Source organism: Phalacrocorax aristotelis, chromosome 1 (assembly GCF_949628215.1).
Source record: "Phalacrocorax aristotelis chromosome 1, bGulAri2.1, whole genome shotgun sequence".
Taxonomy (NCBI): Eukaryota; Metazoa; Chordata; class Aves; order Suliformes; family Phalacrocoracidae; genus Phalacrocorax; species Phalacrocorax aristotelis.
Genome location: NC_134276.1, coordinates 103,799,981 through 103,817,564, shown reverse-complemented (window position 1 = coordinate 103,817,564; position 17,584 = coordinate 103,799,981). Strand labels below are relative to the sequence as shown.

The window sequence follows — 17,584 nt, the reverse complement described above, 5'->3', positions numbered from 1 at the left end:
CAGGCTATGTCCTCAATAAATGTCTGTGCATCTCTTCATAGCATAAATGTCAGCCTTGTGGTGGATTGGAACCTCGGGATTACTGCACTGGCAGAATTAGCGTTTTAGACGTAAAAACCATAACATTTCATTATCCATTGTAAACTGCGTGTGCTTTCACTCTAGGGAAAATGGAAATATCACCCAATTTCACTATCATTTTCTGTTAACTGGCTGTTCTGCCATGTATTTGCGTACTGGGGCATTCAGTTTGATGATGGATCAGTCTTCTAGTTTCATTCTTCTTTCTCTACACCGCTGACATTTTTTTAAATCAATTTTTTGTTCTGTTTTTGTCTCTGTGAAAGTACCACACTACAAAACCAGCCAGTTGAAAAAGCAACTTACCCTGGAACAAACAAAACAGATAGTATTTGTCAAGCTGAAAACACACCAAAAGAAACCTATCTTGATGTCTGAAATATGGGTAGAAGGCAACATGGAGGTAAGAAAACCCCAGACACAACAGGCAAGGCTTCAACTCATTTACAGGCACACTAGGGTCTATGGTCAATAGTGAAGCACTAAAGACCAGAATCTGTTCCCTTCTGCAGTTTAAACTCCCTGTATTTTTCCTTCCCAGTACTAGGCGGGCTGCAAATTCAAAGATCTGCATAAGCCACAGATTTTGGCTGTCTCTTTAAGGTCAAAAATTAGAAGCAGCACAAACAAACACACATGACAAATAGGCCAGCTGGCAGCAATTTGGAGTGACCACATGGAGGAAGTGTGGAGAAGAATGAGGGCAGGAGAGGAGCTTTTAAAAGCCTGGGTCATACACATACTGCGACTTACAGGGTGCCTCGGGAATTTTTTTTATTTAATCAGTCTTGTATCTTTGCAAAGATTAGTGACCAACTATCCAGATTTAGTGCTGTCATGTTTCTATAAATGCTTCTGAATATACTTTCTTTGATAAAACACGCAGCTGCTGACATGATTTTTTCTACAAACATTTCACTATGTATTACACTGCATATTTCAAAAAAGCCTTAACATTTTTATTCCTAAGAGACCACTCATTCTCCTTTGCAGGCTACAGAGCATTACCCTAGGACAGAGAAATGAAGGGACAAGTAAGCAGAGCAGAAGGAGGGTGGGCAGGAGCGGCAAGCAGATACAACAGCAATAGTCTTTACCAAAACCAATGCAGTCATTACTCACATGAGGGCGTTTCGGAAGTAAGTAGGAAGGTAGGGAAACATTTGTTGTCCCACGTAGCTTCTGGAATGGAAGAGAAAGAGTAACAGGTCAACTTCAAACATCAAGCCACATGCACACAGCTGGTGTTAATCTGCACAACCCTCATTACCTGCAGCAGACCTCTGCCAAACTATGGCAGCCAAAGAGCTGGCCAGATTTTTATTCTAACACCACCTTGACCTATCCATGCGGGGGCTGGGGGGAGGGGAGGGAGGAATAATTCAAATCCCAATTGCTTCTCATTATTTGTTGCTGTTTATATTTTGCCAGAGCCACAAAGCCCAATTAAGTCAGTTTTCCTTTGGTTTGCAGTCGGTCAGCTCCAAGCGGTCAGGGCTGCAGTATCTGGGGCTGCCAGTCCTGCAGGGAACATTTACTTGCTTAAAAGCAACTCTTTCCACTGGACTTGGGTTTAGCTAATTGTACCATTTCTCTATTGATCTTGAGTTTTATAAAAAGCTTGGCTCCTGATTGCATGCTGTCAGCAAAATTAGCTTGGGGCCAAATTTGGTTTAGCCTGGCTCTCACAAAACAATAAACTGGCATAGGCTTAAGGTAGTAAAACAGAATGCATTAAAAAATAAATCTCTAGAAAGCCTGTCCAACTAAGGTAGTGAAAGGTCACTTATCCCCAGTAAAGATCATCACTGCACGCTTCAGAGATTGGAAACATGAGTTGATTGATGACTCCCTGAGCACCATACGCAGCCCTTCTTTCTATGGCCCTTCTTACTGACCAACCATCTTCACGTCACCTCAAAACACAGGTTTGCAGGAGGGAGAGCTTCCTGATGGCTCATTATTTAAAATGGTTGTTTTCCCACAACAGGAAAACAGGAAGAGGAGAGCTTCCCATTGCCATTCAACTCACCACAGTGCAGTAAGTCCTTTCAAAAACCTCACAGGCTCTAAGTGCTATAAATGATGTAACATCATCAGACATCTGCCAAATAAATAAGCAGGCTCCAACGTGCCTCTCTCCAAACCTGCAAAGCAATTTCCATCCCAGTACAGGAACTTGTACTGAGGTTTAATACTCTTCAATATATCCCCTTCCACAAAGAAAATCTGTGCCCGCTGCTGCAGGAACACACTTAATCCCTGTAAGCAGATGTCAGCCTCCAAAGCTGAGAAAATTACTTTGTTCTTTAGGATCAGGGAATTTAAAATGCAAGAAGTTGAAATGCCCTGATGAATTTGGTAACTTAAACCCTGAGAGGAAGCACCTGCTTTCTGAATAGCCACCCAATTAAAAGCCTGCCACTGTTTTATGCATCCATAATTCAACATGAACGGTCTTTTGCTAGTTGACAATGTATCAGCTATGGTCAAACAGCAACACAGCTGAAAACGAGAGGAGGGAGCTGCCGAGAGCAAACAGCCTGAATCCCACAGCATCACCCTGTGCAGCAGCTCTCAGATGAAAACTTCCTCGAGCCAGGGTTTCTCTGCAAGGATCCACCAAACTCCGCACAAGCTCCACCAACTGCCCTGGAGGGACACCAGGTCACCCCAGCAGTAGATGTACAGCCACACCTCCCCTCTCCCAGCAACACACCATGGTTTCCCACTCACAAAAATAAAGGCATCTCCCTTCACTACGCAGCAGGTAAAGCAAGGCTCCAGCATGCTGCAGGTTAAATAAGGCATCTCCCCGTTTATTCACACCAGCACTGGCAGGGATGGAGAGAGGAAAACAAAAAAAAAAAAAAAGAGATTTTCTTCATAAAGTAAACAAAAATAAAAGCCAAGAACACACGGGAATGATCAGCCTGCATGCTGGATTAGCAGCCACAACAACAAAAAGCAAGAAACAGTAGCAATCCCCTTAGCCGAACTAGAAATAAAAGCGGGCAGGCTTCCCATCGCAGCCTGCTTCCCACTGTGCCACCCTGGGTGAAAGGCTGGAGCAGAGACTCAACAGAGCAGGACTCGCATTAGGCAGCAGCTTCAAATCTTCAACCCAGAATCCCAATCCACCTTCACGTCAGCTAAGAGAGGCTCCCACCAGTCGCTGGGCCAGGACAGAGTCATTTGTCCATATACCAAGTCTTATTCATCTTGTGTTGGTTGTTGCTTTGATGGTGTCTCAGCACAGCCAGGTTGTCAAGAAAGAAATGCTTTCTCTGTAAACAGGTAGAAACTCAGCTAAAAATAGGCTCCACACACACACCTCGTGGAGCAAGGAGGACTAGGCAGGAACTTTGTCTAGAAGGAGTTCAGGCAGGACTGGCAGATCAGCAACCTTTCTGGGAAATTCTACCTGCATTACTACATGTGCACAAAGGGTATCAATTAGGAAGTCTTAAAACATGCTGGTGTGAATCCTAATGATGGGCAGAACTGTCATTCCACTATGATTAAAATCTGTGTCGACACCCAGGGGCCGGGCCGGGCACTTCCCCCACTTCCCACCACCTCCGGAGGGCTGCTGAAAGCCCCGGGAAGAGGCTGCTCTGGCCTTGGTCCAGCACTCAGATCGGCAGCAGCTTTGGAGAGATTCAGTCACCACATGCACAGTGCAGACCAGTTCCTCGGGCACACTCACACCAAACACTGGCGGCCCTCATGGAGCACGCATGTCAAAATCCTCCTCCCACCCCAGCCCCTGCCCTAACACAGACACTTGCCCCAAAAGCAGCTCCATCTGACATGAGGCATTTCCCTCCCTCACCTGGCAAGGTGCTGAAGAGCACAAGTGCCAGACACACGGACCACAAGCCAGACCAAGCCCACACCAGACATTTATCCATCCAGGCCAGCAAGTCCCCAGGAGAAGCAGACCCCAGGTTTCCCAACAAAACAACAGCAATAAAAAGCCTGCCACTCTTCCCCATCCTTGAGTTCCTCTTACAACAAAACCAGGGTCGGAGGCAGCCCTCACTTTTGTGCCCGCTACTGCTGGCCCTGCCGGGAAACAAACATGCTGCAGGCAAGGCAGGAGATGTCCTGTAATTAAACACCACATTGAAACTCACGTGTAAAGAGGACAAGCTAATATTAGGCAGGCAACCTCAGTTCTGACATCTTCTAAGTTTAGCTTGCTTAAAACTGTAGCTTCAGTAATAAGTATTTAACATAGAGGCTGGGATGTGCAGTGTGTGTCTTTTGAAAGGTCCACAGAAAAACAAATGAAAATGTTTTTTAAAAAAATTAATTTTTTTCCATGTAAATTAACGAAAATTCAGCTAAAAGGTCTATGAACAGTTTCCTTACTTTTGTATTTTGTGTAAGAAAAATCTGTGATACCTAACTACACTGAGGTCAGAGCGCTACTGTTTTCTCCTCCCAGGACTCCCCTCAATCGGAGCTCTAGCCTTCTTAGGGATCCACTTTTTGTCTTATCTGCAAAGGCCTTTTCTTCCCTTTCACTCTTCTAGAAGCCTGTAGTGAAACCCAAGCATCCCCAACAACTACTGTAAATCCCCAGTCCTTTTTTCTGATTTAAAGAATGGCTGCAACAGTACAGTATCATCATACATTACTTATCCTTGAAAACATGTAACTCAAATTCAACAATCCTGTTACATATGCTCCTAGCATTTGTACAGAAGAGATTTAGCTCTTAGCTCTCCATTGCTTTATCTCTTTCCGTGTTTGCCAGTGCAGAAACTATCTCAGCCTACAGACAGGTCATGTCCAGATGCTTCTTTATCTCGCTGCAAATCTGGAAAAGAAAAGCAACTGTCACGTAGCTTGCCCTGTCAAGCTTCCTAGCTCAGCTTTTAATAGCCACCCCTCTGAAGCGCAGTGGAAAGAGCCAGTTACGCTATCTCCCTAGCGTCCCATCTCTAAGCGATGCTATCAAAAAGACAACTTGCGCAATCAAGGAGTCTGTTCAATCCCCTCCCGAGGAGCACAGGGCAGACGGAACCCACGTCACGCTCATAAGGATCAGGGTCGCTTCAGAAGTGACGGCAGTATGAGTCTAACAAGCTAACGGGCAACGAGCCCATCTAGAGCAGAGCAGTTGGAAGGGGAGCTGCCAAGAGCAGAGATGGCAAAAGACAAAATGAGGGGAAAGCAAGAAACACGGACACCTTCTATATTTCAGTGACTTACCCTAAAACTTGGGGCTGGGGCTGTAGGGTAAAACCACACCAGCACACCACGCTGCTGGCAGGGAGAAATCATCCTGTCCTGCTCCCTTCTGCCTCTGATCCCCCAAAACTGCACATACATTCTTACCTCAGGGGTGCTGCCAGCTGCCCATGGCCCTTCCCGTGCCCAACACTATTCATGCCAACTCACTGCTTTTGTTAGCAAACTGAGCGACCATCGAGCTGTCTCCATGCCTCAGGAACACACCCACCTCTTGCACAAAAAAAAAAAAAAGATTTAGAGCTAAACCAGTTCTGTTTCATTTATTCCAAGCGCACTGCTCCTACAGGCCTACCCTCCCTGATATAGGTATACATTTCTTGAATCATCATCTCCTACATCCAACACTGAAACCCTGTTTTAATGCTGTTCTGCCATTCACCTGCCAGTGATATCCGCTCTCTTTCACTGCGGTATCCCCTTCTGTGCTCTTGCCCAAGACCTGGCTCTTACCTCATCCCATTTTTTCCTCATATCACACCTCCAACACATTCTTGACAGCTCATAGTTTAGTCACTATTAGCAAGTCTAAACCCCAGCTAAGCAGCATTTGCCAGCGAGACAGCTCTATCTCCGTGAGAACATCAGCCCAGCCTTCGAAATACGCAGCTCTCAGCAGGTCTGACGCTGCAGCCCAGGGACAGCCTACAGAGCAGGCAGTGCTCTCGAGAAACTTACCATAATACTTGTGCATAAAGGGCAACAGTCACACTTAGAGATGCTTTTGACTCATCTTGCAGCAGCTCCACAAGGAGCACTACCAGAATGTATGCTGAGAGGAAAGGAAGGATTAGACAAATGGGATCCACAAGGTGGTTTTTTCTGGGCTGATCACCCCACCAACTAAATATTGATAGCAATACTAAAACTATGGGGTTTTAGCAAAACTATTAGCAAAACTAATACTGAAGGGTAGTAGATGTCACTCAGAGTACACTTTCACTATTAGTTCAAACCAAGACCATCAAGGGGACAGCACAACCCAGGGCTGCGTAGTCCCACTGGCTCCTTCATACCTCCCAAGCATGGCTGCATCTACGTGTCAGTCAAATCAAGCTGCCCAAAAACACATCTGATGAAGCCAGGTCATTTTTCAGTCACATAGCCTGGGAGTGCTAGCAGCAAGGCAGTAGAAGCACAGGGCCCAGCAAAGGAAGAGGTGGGATAATACTGTCCCCTTCAACAGCAACTCAGTCATGGAGCATTTTAAAAAAAAAAAAAAAAATATCACCCAGATGCCCAAGTAAATTTTTTTCCCCCTGAAGAGTAAGCCAAGAGCAACAGGGAGCAGGCTGCAGTCAGCCCCAGCCATGTTCCCTCAACACCACCAACACTGCTCAGAACAGTTTCTTCTGTTTTTCCCAACCAGCCTCTAAGGGAGATTGCTGGTTTGGCTTCAGCACCTGCAGGGAACATCTGATCTTGTCCTGCGCGCACTCCATCCCTCCCCACAAGAGGTCACTTCCATTAACCAAGGCAGAGTTTCACTAACAACACTGCCCTACCAAAAGTTTAAAAAGGCTACCAGGTGCCTAGGAATAATCCCAGCCTATTCTGCTGAGCTGCCTCTCCTCTCCACCCTTGCAGCATCGTGAACTCCTTTAACCATGCTGTTTTCCTCTGCCCCCGCAGCTGGACCCCGAGGTGTGCCTTTCGCAGCCCCTCACCCCTGACCCACCACTTCTGACATCCGTTTCTCATCCTCTTCCTCTCTCTCCTATCTGGCACATTCCCATCAGCCCACAAACCCAGCCTTTGTCTTCTCCTTCGAGCAGCACTGAGCCCTGTGCCCTTTCCCCACCCCTGCTCCCCCGGGTCACGCAGGACTATTAACTGCACTGTGGTATTCAACCACTGTAAAGTTTAGGAACATATAAAAGTCTCAGGGGAAAAAAAATAGCCATTACGTGCATGCTGAGCGTTTTTATTTAAAACACAGCTCGTACCTGAATCCAGACACCAGCGACTGCAGATACAGTCCTTCTCCCCTCACCTGGCTGCTGGCCACCCACCACCACTATGTCCGCTTGCCTCGTGCCCTCCCCTACGCCTCCCAAGGTGCCAGCTCTTTGCTGTCTGCATCACCTATCACCCAGCTTGCCCTACGGTGCCTGCCTTCCTCCTGGCTCCCACCAGCCATCACCTCTCCTGACATTATTCCTCCAGCAGCCGTGTGCCTACACGGCCCCAACTCCAAGGGAGTCTCCAGGCAGTACCACAGTGCAGGCCCTGGGCAACAAGACAGCAACAGCAACACTGTAAACCCTTTCGCTCGATTCCTGCCTTGCTACCACATTGAAACGGCAGCTCCGCCGCCGGCTCTGGCGCTACCATAGGCACGATGTGCATGACAAACTCAGCATGTGTAATGTGGCCCCGGAGGAGCTCACACAGGGGTAGAGCAGACTGTCAAACAAGGCCAAGGCGAAAGAAGCTGAACACCTTAAGAGATACACTGCAACTTGAAGCATTGCAGGCCTCGGGGAGCAAGTACATGACATGCCATGATTGTTGCCATGCAGAACACCAGACTGGATCAGGGCCTTCACCTTCGGTTTCTGTTCTGCAAGCAATTCTCCAGAGGAAGAACAGCCCTTGCAGAAATGCCTCCTGGCTGAACAAGCTCATCTGTGCTCACAGCAACATGAACTTGCTTTCACAAGTAGCTCCAGCAGATCCCCTCTCAAAGGAAATTCCCAAGGATTCCCAGACAATGAGCCACAGGTGCAGACGATCACCACCACTGCTCCGTCCTCAGGTTTCTGTGAATCTATGTATCAAACAGATCAGTGGGCAACCTCCTCTCTGCTTGTGTTTCCAGCTTTGCCTTCAAATCAGCCTCTCTGATATTACTGCTTCTCTTTCACTACTGCTCTTTTTGTCTCCTGGTCCTGTCCACAGCTCTGGCCTTCTATTATGCTGTTTGCTACATTGCCAAGATTACCTTCTCTGTGCCCATCCAGCCTTTCTTTTCTTTCAAGCTCACTCTTTGCATCAGCTTCTCCATAAACACCATCTTCCAGTTCATGTTGTTGCTTCCTTTATGCTAGGGCTGTGAGATCTGAGTCTGTACAGGACCGAGCACATCCCTTCCAGACAAGTGTGGCAAATAAATCCTCTCAGAACATGCGCAATAGCATCAAACAAGGCAGCAATATGCATTATGCTCCTGCACCAGATCACCATTTATACACATACACACATATAAAAATGCTTATAAATGCTTTCTGAGAGGGAGGAGGGACCAGAGAGCACTTCTAACCTATACAATTCTACAAATCTGTCTTCTTTTTACAAGCAAAATAGTAAAGACTAGAACTGGAAACAGCACTGCTTACTTGACAGCACACAGCAGAGGTCTTCTCCCAGCTCTGTGGTAGCACCACAGTGTGACCTTTGCTGTGACATTCTACTTCTCAAACAAAACAAAGAAAAAAACAAAACCAAAAAAATCACAATTCATTCCCATTACAGCTGATATGACATCAAAGGTCTTTTGTAATGGACCTAGTAATCTACCAATTAAAACTGAGATGTAAGTAAGTAGATAATTGTGACTATGCTTAAGACTGCAGAACATCACTACAGTATAACAGATTATTATTGTATCACCTGAAAAAAACTTGTAAATATAAACCAACAGTAAAAGTCCTCACTGCTCAGAAAATATTTCATACTTCCCCCTTCCTTCAGTCCTCTTTGATAGGGTAAGGAGACTTAGCTTATGTAAATATGCTATTTAAATGAGGCATATTTGACAGCCATTTTGACAGTCCTGAAGAGACCAGAGCTGGCTGTGACCAGTGGTGTGCAAACTGGAGACAGGCACGCGGGCTGGAGGCTGGGCCCCTCGGCCCCATCCCAGCACACAGCTGCAGGAGCAGAAGGACTGATGGATGCTACCAGTTCCACCAGCATCACAGCAGTACCAAGCATCACAGCTGCCTCTTCAGTACCAGGAAAACAAAGGTGGTGCTACCACACAGACCTGGCAAAATAAATTCAGGAACCCCTCTTGGCACCGGCTGAGATGTAGATAAGGACAAAGGGCTCTGAATTTCACTTTCCTGTAGAAAGCAAATTTTACCATGGTAGAGAATTGTGGGCTCTGTCCCGTTTCAGGCCCAAACGGTGCCCATATCTTCCACCGGCATTTTCCAAAGGGACAATTTCACCCCTAGAAAGTGTGGAGGTCTTCAGTTAGCACCAGTAACAGAGTGACGATGTTTAGTTTGATAATGTGACTGTCAGTGGGATTTTGAAATGTCACTCCCACACCTAGCAGATGCAGTTGGCTCATTCCTCGTTTTAGAAAAATGTACTGAAGTTCCTTTTGTAATTGATGCAAAATGTTTCACAAGGCTGGAGCTTCATTTTGAAGAAAAAAAAAAACCACCAAAAAAACAAACCACCACCAACCTTCTCATTCGCTTTCAACTGAAAGGCATTTTAATTAATTCTCTTGAACATATTTAAACTGTTCTATCCTTTTTTGAAGACGCTTTTGCAGGGACAAACTATCTGCTTGAGTAAAACCCATATGGCACAGAGCTGAACTAAAACTGCCCAAAACCAACACAAAAGAACAAGCCGATGTTTCAGAAAGGTGGATCCTCCACCTGCCATCATGCTTGGCCCTCACTTTGCCAAAACATACATCTGTGAATAACTCTGGAAGGATGACCAAGAAAAATGTTTGTATAATGGGAGCTTGAAAACATAACTTGGTTTTAATCAAGCATGTAAGACAAATCACAACTGGAATGCCAGTATAAAAAATAAGTGAGAGGAGACACCAAAAACCTGTGGGAGAAAGATGGCCTGAGTTCCAGTTAGTTTTTGGTACCTTATCATAAAAGCGAACTCACCTAATAATTTGAGTACCAAAACTAATCTATTAGATGAGCTGGGTTGGTTGGTTTTAGTATCAATTTTCAATCTTGTCCTGGTTTCAGCTGGAGTAGAGTTCACTTTCTTTGTAGTAGCTAGTATGAGACTATGTTTTGGATTTTTGCTGGAAACAGTGGTGATAATGTGGAGATGTTTTAGTTGTTGCTAAGTAGCACTTACACTCGTCAAGGACTTTTTCAGTTCCCCGTGCTCTGCCGGGTGCACAAGAAGTTGGGAGGGGGACACAGCTGGGACAGCTGACCCCAACTGACCAACAGGATATTCCATACGACATCATGTTCAGTATATACAGCTGGGGAAGAAGAAGGAAGGGGGGGGATATTCGGAGTGACAGCGTTTGTCTTCCCAAGTAACCATTACGCGTGATGGAGCCCTGCTTTCCTGGAGGCAGCTGAACACCTGCCTGCCCATGGGAAGTAGTAAATGAACTCCTTGGTTTGCTTTGCTTCCACGCGCAGCTTTTGCTTTACCTATTAAACTGTCTTTATCTCAAACCATGAGTTGCCTCACTTTTACTGTTCCGATTCTCTCCCCCGTCCCACCAGGGGGGAGTGAGCAAGCGGCTGCGTGGTGCTTGGTTGCTGGCTAGGGCTAAACCACAACAAATCCATATTAAAAATGTCCCTTAAACACCACAAACCCACCTGCACTCTTCACATCCTTTTTACTCCTTCAAACTTCTTCCTCCTCTTTGGACAAATACACCTGGAAGAAGAGGAAAGCCTTTATAAAATAGCCCCAAATTCACTGTATCTTGCATTCAGGATAAGAAAATGTAGATATGGAAAGAAAATTTATTCCTGAGTTAACATTTCACTCAGAAACAGATCTTTGGGTTTTATCCTGTGGCAACTAATCCTCTTCTCCCTGCAAGTCCTGACATTGAACTTCATGGAAATTGGACCAGGCTGCTAGGAAAACTGCCATGACATTTTCTAAGGGCCCAGATCTATATACCCACATGCTGGTCTTTAACTTCATCAGCTAAACATATTGGATTTGTTTCTTTTATTTACCCTCTGTTCCATCATGCAAAGTTTAAAAGTGAACTCAATTGGTTTTGCTATTTGTCCTAAAACTAAGGCAATGATCACTTTATCATCAGCTTTAAATTCAGCTTGTTCTTAAAACTCTTCATGGTTCTCTAAATTGTTCTTTTGTTTTCACAGGAGGGTTTGGTTGAATTTGCTTCAAGAAAACTGGCTATATACAAATATATCAGCCCATGAAACAGTCACCAATATTTGGTAGAGAAAGGAAGACAAACATACCCTGTACCAAGTTCTGTGCAGTTGTTATCCTCCATTACACAAACACTTGGCAGGCTTCCATTATAAAATTTATGCACTAAGATTAGCTCTCACAATTGCAATCAATTGCGAAAATCAAGTAAGTGATTTTAAAAAAAAAAAAAAAAAAAAAAAAGAAGGTGAGCATGGAAAACAATGTTACAGCACTGGTCCCTCTACTTATGTCCAGTACACTGTTTCTATCCATCGTTCTAAAGGCTGCAAGCACACAACCCAGTAGAGAAATTTCTCAACAAGAAGCTTCCTTCTGAGATGCCCCAGAGTGTTTCCTTGTCGTTTCATTTTTGGCACTCTCTCCCCATCTTGGGGAAGAAGGCTGGGAAGGGACCCTACAAACTCTCTAGTGCAGAAGATGCCTGCCTCCATCTCCTCACACCCCAGCTTTATCCAGCACCTCTTGGGCTGCTTCGTGTACATGTGCATGCACCCCCTTTTCCTTGCCTGTTTCTGCAGACAAGTCACCTGGGCACCACTGCCCTCTCCGCCTTTCCTCACCCAGGACCCATCCGAGCAGCACTGAGGGAGGGTACGGTGCAGTTCTGCACGATCCCCTCAGGGACAACCCGGCCCTGGCTCTGTAGGTTCTTCCCAAGGCTGAATCCCTTCTCCAGCACTGGCTGTCGAGTGGCAGAGCACAGAGGCTTTCCAGGAGGGGCAGGGAGGGACAGGTCCCCAAAGCAGCACCGTAACAACTTGCAGAGTGAGGACGTGCACATCAGCACTTTGAAAACATGGGCCTTATTTTCTCACTATGGTGGGGGGAGGGGTACAGGGTTAAAAGCCATCTTGGCAACCAACAGCAAAGCATCAGGAACACTCCTCAAGAAGATTTTCATGACCATTAATGACTAAGATAATTACACATAGTGACTTGGTTGATATGCATTTTTTTTTAATTCATCCTCTTTGACACAGATTGTATATATTGTGTATGGTACAGTGCCAGAGCAGAATTCAAAGTTACAGGCAGCTTTGTAGAGCTTTTTCCCCCCCTTGAAACAACAACTCATGAAACTAGTAATAAATGTTATATTGTCTGGAACCAAGAGCAGATAATGTAGATAAACTTCTGGAAACAAAACACATGAGAAAAATACGCTAGAGAATATAGGATACTCTAGAGAATGCAAATAATGAAAAAACCCTCTTTTTGTAATTCACTGTAAATATTTCATCTGATTGTCTCTTTTCTCCCACACACATACAAGCAAATCAATGTCTGGCATCCCACTTTAATCTGAGCAGTCCTCCATCTTCTGTACTAACGATCTATGTAACTTCTGGCCCCCAAGAACCTACATCTTGCATGTCCGCACATATTCAAACTGAATTACTGTCCACTGTTTTAATTTACATCTGGGTTTTGGGTTGATTTTTTTAACAGTTCACAGCCATATTATAAAGGAATATAGATAAATAAGTATATGCTATTAAACAAACATGTTAGTTTTCCAAAGAGAGGAGTAAGAAAAGCTTGCACAGTATAGCTTGATCAAATCAGAAGCAAAGCCCTCAGGTACTATACATTTGTCTCCCTTCCTCAGTTACTAACAGCAGATGCTCTTCCGACCCAGACCTATCACACTGAAAAGAAAAACGAGCATAGACTCATCATTCTTTGTATCATCTAAGAGCTACTTACAGTGGTCAACATGAAACAAATTAACTATTTTGGACACAATAGAGAGCCCTCCAATGCAAGTTTTAAGAATTTTCCATGGATGTCACTTGGCTTTGGTTCAAGTCTGTAACATCATTTCTCACTGACATCCTTTTGAACCATGAAATTCGCATTCACAATCCATATCAAAAAGAGCCAAAGAGCTAAAAAGCTTGGCAAAGCATCCAGAGAACCAGCTGACTCTTCAGTAAAGTCTACCATAAAATAAGTATGGGCATGATTAAAAATTGATTTAGTATGATACTGGTTCATATGACGCTAAACAGAAGCTGGTATCTAGCATATCTTGCCTTTATTTTATTTTTTCATTGAACACACCTGTTCTTCTCATTCAAGAAGAGGGTTAAGCTGTTTAAATAGCCAAGTTACTTTGCGAGCTATTTCCTTCAGCACACAAGTAAGACCATGCAAGAGAAATCATCCCTCCAAAACACTGCTTCTCCCCAGACACAGTACAGGGGGAAATTTGTAGAGCAAATACACTCTGTGACTGCAGAACAAGCCTCACGCTCTGCATTTCAGCACAGTGTATTCCATGATTGCTTCCCACCCCAACCCCACCTCTCTGAAACGCATGTTGCAATGGGTTCTACCATCAAACTCAAATCAATTCGGCTTTTTTGCTCACAGTCTGAGCCGCACAGACTGAACCTGCAGGTTCAAGCTGCTGCACCCCTCCACCCCTCCAGACAAACCAGTCAGCATCAGGAGGTGACTGTCAAAAACAATACCAGAAAACAAGAGCTACAAAAATATTTTGTATGAAAAGTCTTTCAGTTGAGGGATGAAAGTTTCTTTCCAAAGGCGAAGAGAAATCCCAGAAGACCCATCCATCCCATGGCCATTTTCCTGGGAGGATCAGACGCGGCTTGGGAAGAAGAGCAGGAACCTGAACCCAGGCTCCCGGCTCCCAGTCCAGCCTCCTGATCACCACCAAGGCCACGGTCATCATTCGAGTCCAGAGCAGCTTCCTTACTCCCTCTCCAATTCAAATCCACAGTTTTAAACCCAAGCATAATGAGAACATTTCTGAATTCCTCAAGTTTTATAGGACAACATTTACATTTTCAATGCAACTGCAATGAAAAGTTATGCTTAAAGCGCAGGGGTGATAAAGTTATTTAAAATTCCTCATTCTGAGTTTGCATTAAGAGGAAAAACAGCTAGGGAAAGGTTTAAAAAAAATATGAGCTGTAAGGGGTAGTTTTAAACATAGCAAAAAAGGAGATGTCTAGAGGAAAGGGTTTGGAGGAGAACTGAAGCTGATAATCGGGAGAGGGGAATATAACAACATGCCAGACTGCAGAATGCCCTCCAAAAGCAATGAAAAGATAATCATTGTAAAAAGCATTGCCAGAGCAGAAGATGATCAGCAGCTGAACACACTTCTCTAAATTCTTATGCTCCTGCAGTCTATGGAACTGCAGTGATATCCCAAATACTGGAATTCTCTTAGGTTGAAGAGATAGGGAAAAGAAAATGGCCACAGTCAAAGTATCTTAAAATATTTCCTGTGTTGACTAGCAAAAAACCAAACAGTAGCAGAGACTTATATACCCATGTTCCCCAAAGGGAAAGATCTCGTTCATTGGCCATCCCACTCCTCAGCCTAGGAAGCGTGCTGCCAAGCTGCTCCAGGTACCAGGAGCAAAAGGTCCAAGAGCAGCCACTGAAGTAGATAACTTCAAACATGGCACGGCCAAGCCAGGCACTACGTCTCTCAAGATCAGGTGCTCACTGCGCAGATGACTGTTCAGATAACAGGCTGTAAACAAAATCATACGCATGGATACACAGAAGAAATACTTTGGCTTCAAAGGCATTTTTCTTCAGCATGTAAACATTGCAGGAATTTCCCTCATGTCTCAAATAGCATTACTCTGAGCACAAAGTCAAGTCCACTTACAGCACAGTTTATTTTTGTCCGGCCATTAGAAACAAAATTACAGCCTTTAACTGCTCAGGGAGACTGCAGTACAACATCCTGAGGTTCAGAGATGCTCTGCAACAGTGGAATAAGCTATTTTTGGAAATCTATCTGGTTGCTAGGGCAAATTCTTGTAATGATACACACCCTCCACCAAGCAGAATCTGGTTTGCAAGTCAGGAGAGGAGGAAAAATTAAGATGAGAGATGACTAACTAGGGTAACATGAGAAACCAAATTAAATGCCATGCTATACAGAAGCACGGTTAGGGCTTCCATCAAGACTCAGCTGAACTCCTACATGAAACACGCCTCGTTGTTTTGAGCCAATGGAGCCTAGATCACAGGCTTGAAAGACATTTCAAAAGGCTGTACAAGGCATCCTGCTGCCCCCAAGGCAGGAGTAACTACATCTAAACAGTACCTTATGCAGGGCATATCACTACTGAATCGTAAGCGTTTGTTCATACAACTCTCTCGTATTAATATTATTTGTCTTTTACGCAAGGGAGTAAATGAGGCAGACAGAAATGAAGCGGTTAGCTCTCAATTGCACACAAAGTCTCCTGCAAAATTAGGAAATCATTCCAACTGCTCAAAACCCCACAAATAACTGATGGATCGGTTTTCTAGGAGCTGAATGCATGGATATCTTCCCATTTTCAAAATTACTGGAGCCTCGGTTCACATCAACCTGTTACACATCTGGATAGTCTGATGCATTTTATAAGAGACCGTGACAGTTTTTCTAGCCGCATTCTAAGCTTTCAGCTCAAGAAATGTCTTTCGAAAGTTAAAAGGTCAAAGATAGTAAAGAAAGGATAAAGGGAGGAGGGAGGGGGGTTATAAACTATTTTCCATTTTCTCCACAAACAGCAAAGAATGGAAACTTGTGTGCTAACATTCAAAAGCACCAGCTTTGGATGACGCAAACTGGAAAGGCTTGTATAATTTACACCTTATTGCTGTATCTTCTAGTGAGCTTTGCGCTGAACTCAACCGAGACTGTAAGAAAGCGTGCAGGTAAAATTCAGGAAGCCACCATACTTTTCTTGGTAGCTAAGCACTTTGTGTGTTAGAAGAAAGCTTCTGTAATTAAAATAGTATCTCCCTTACAACTGAGAACAAAGAATACTTAATTAGGCTTTAAACTGTTGAGGAGAGGCTTATATAATAATCTCACTTAGGCCTTACAGTCAACAAAAAGCGCCTACCAAGGCTTAGTTGAACTTAAGCGTACCTCACTGGTAACAGATAATACTCTCAACACAACCTGGCATTGAAACTGAACTATTGTGCTCTTTTCCCTCCAATTTGACTTCTGAAATAAATAGGTTAAAATCAATGAGAGATTTAAACACTGCAGAGACCACAAGCTAAGTGAAATTCATTAAGCCACCAGACTTAAAAATTACTGCTATGACCTGTAGGACCAATGCTAAGAGCAGAATGACCATCCAGACTGAAGCAGAAACCTCTGCCACAGGTGACCAACAGACATCCAGAGGGGCAGACACCTGCGCTGCAGTCCTGGGCACATTTCACAAGCCTCTGGTCAGCAGGGGTTGCAACTCTCTTCGCTAGAATTACCACGGACTAGGCAACATACAAGGCACCAATTTGCCCTTCTGTGCCAACGCAGCACACCCCCAGCGCCTGGCCTTTACAAAAGAGCCATTTGCAGATAAAGGTTTGTCTGACTCATTTACCTTTGGGCTGCAGATTTCCCACATACATGTGTGTGACACAGGGACCCCTGCCCGGGTTATCCCTGCCCAGCCCAGTCCTGGCACAAGCTATAGACCCAGGCCTCCAAGGGACAGGCCAGCACACCAAACCAGGCAGCAAGCCCTCCCCATTTCTACCGAGCATGCAGAGCTTCAATGCTTTTCAGAGCTGAAGTGGCATCCATCCTTTTGCTCCTCTGCTCAGGAAACAAATCAGCTCTTACTCATTAGAGCATTTGGGCAAGTAAAGATAAGGAGCAGAACTACTCAGAGCTCAAACTGCAGCTTCCTTCAAACCCTTATCAACCATAACAACAAATACAAGGTTCTGTACTCTTCCAGCTGCCTCCCAAAAACCTCTTCAAATGGGGCTGCTTTATATGTGGGATTTCCCTAGCCAGTCAGAAAAACCTGGCAATTCTCCATATCCAGAGCGCGTTCTGCTGCATGAGCTTCAGCCGAGTCACATGCACCACTCAGAGGCGAAGCACAAGGAAGAGCAAGGCACTCCCCAGTTTCTGCAGTGATCCAAAGATGATACTCTGGCCCTGTAAGAACCATACTGCGTATGGGGATACACACATGCAGCAGTTTAAGAAACTGTCTTGTTTGCTTTAGAAGCATTAGCCTCTTTCACTCTACCTAAATAACTGAATTTTGAAAAACGGGGCTTAAATACCGTTGAA

At 44.7% G+C, this 17,584-nt stretch overlaps 1 protein-coding gene across 4 annotated transcripts in view; it reads right to left on the bottom strand.

Moving 5' to 3' along the window:
* TIAM1 (TIAM Rac1 associated GEF 1) overlaps positions 1–17,584 on the bottom strand; it is a 194,957-nt gene that overhangs the window by 135,335 nt on the left and 42,038 nt on the right. For 2 of the 4 annotated variants that reach the window (XM_075101100.1, XM_075101108.1), the window contains exons 3-4: positions 10,899–10,959; positions 1,204–1,263 (exon numbers count right to left, since the gene is read on the bottom strand). The gene's annotated coding sequence lies outside the window, so the exon portion shown is untranslated. The remainder of the gene's footprint in view (positions 1–1,203; positions 1,264–10,898; positions 10,960–17,584) is intronic. The other 2 variants (XM_075101147.1, XM_075101134.1) reach the window with 1 other exon arrangement.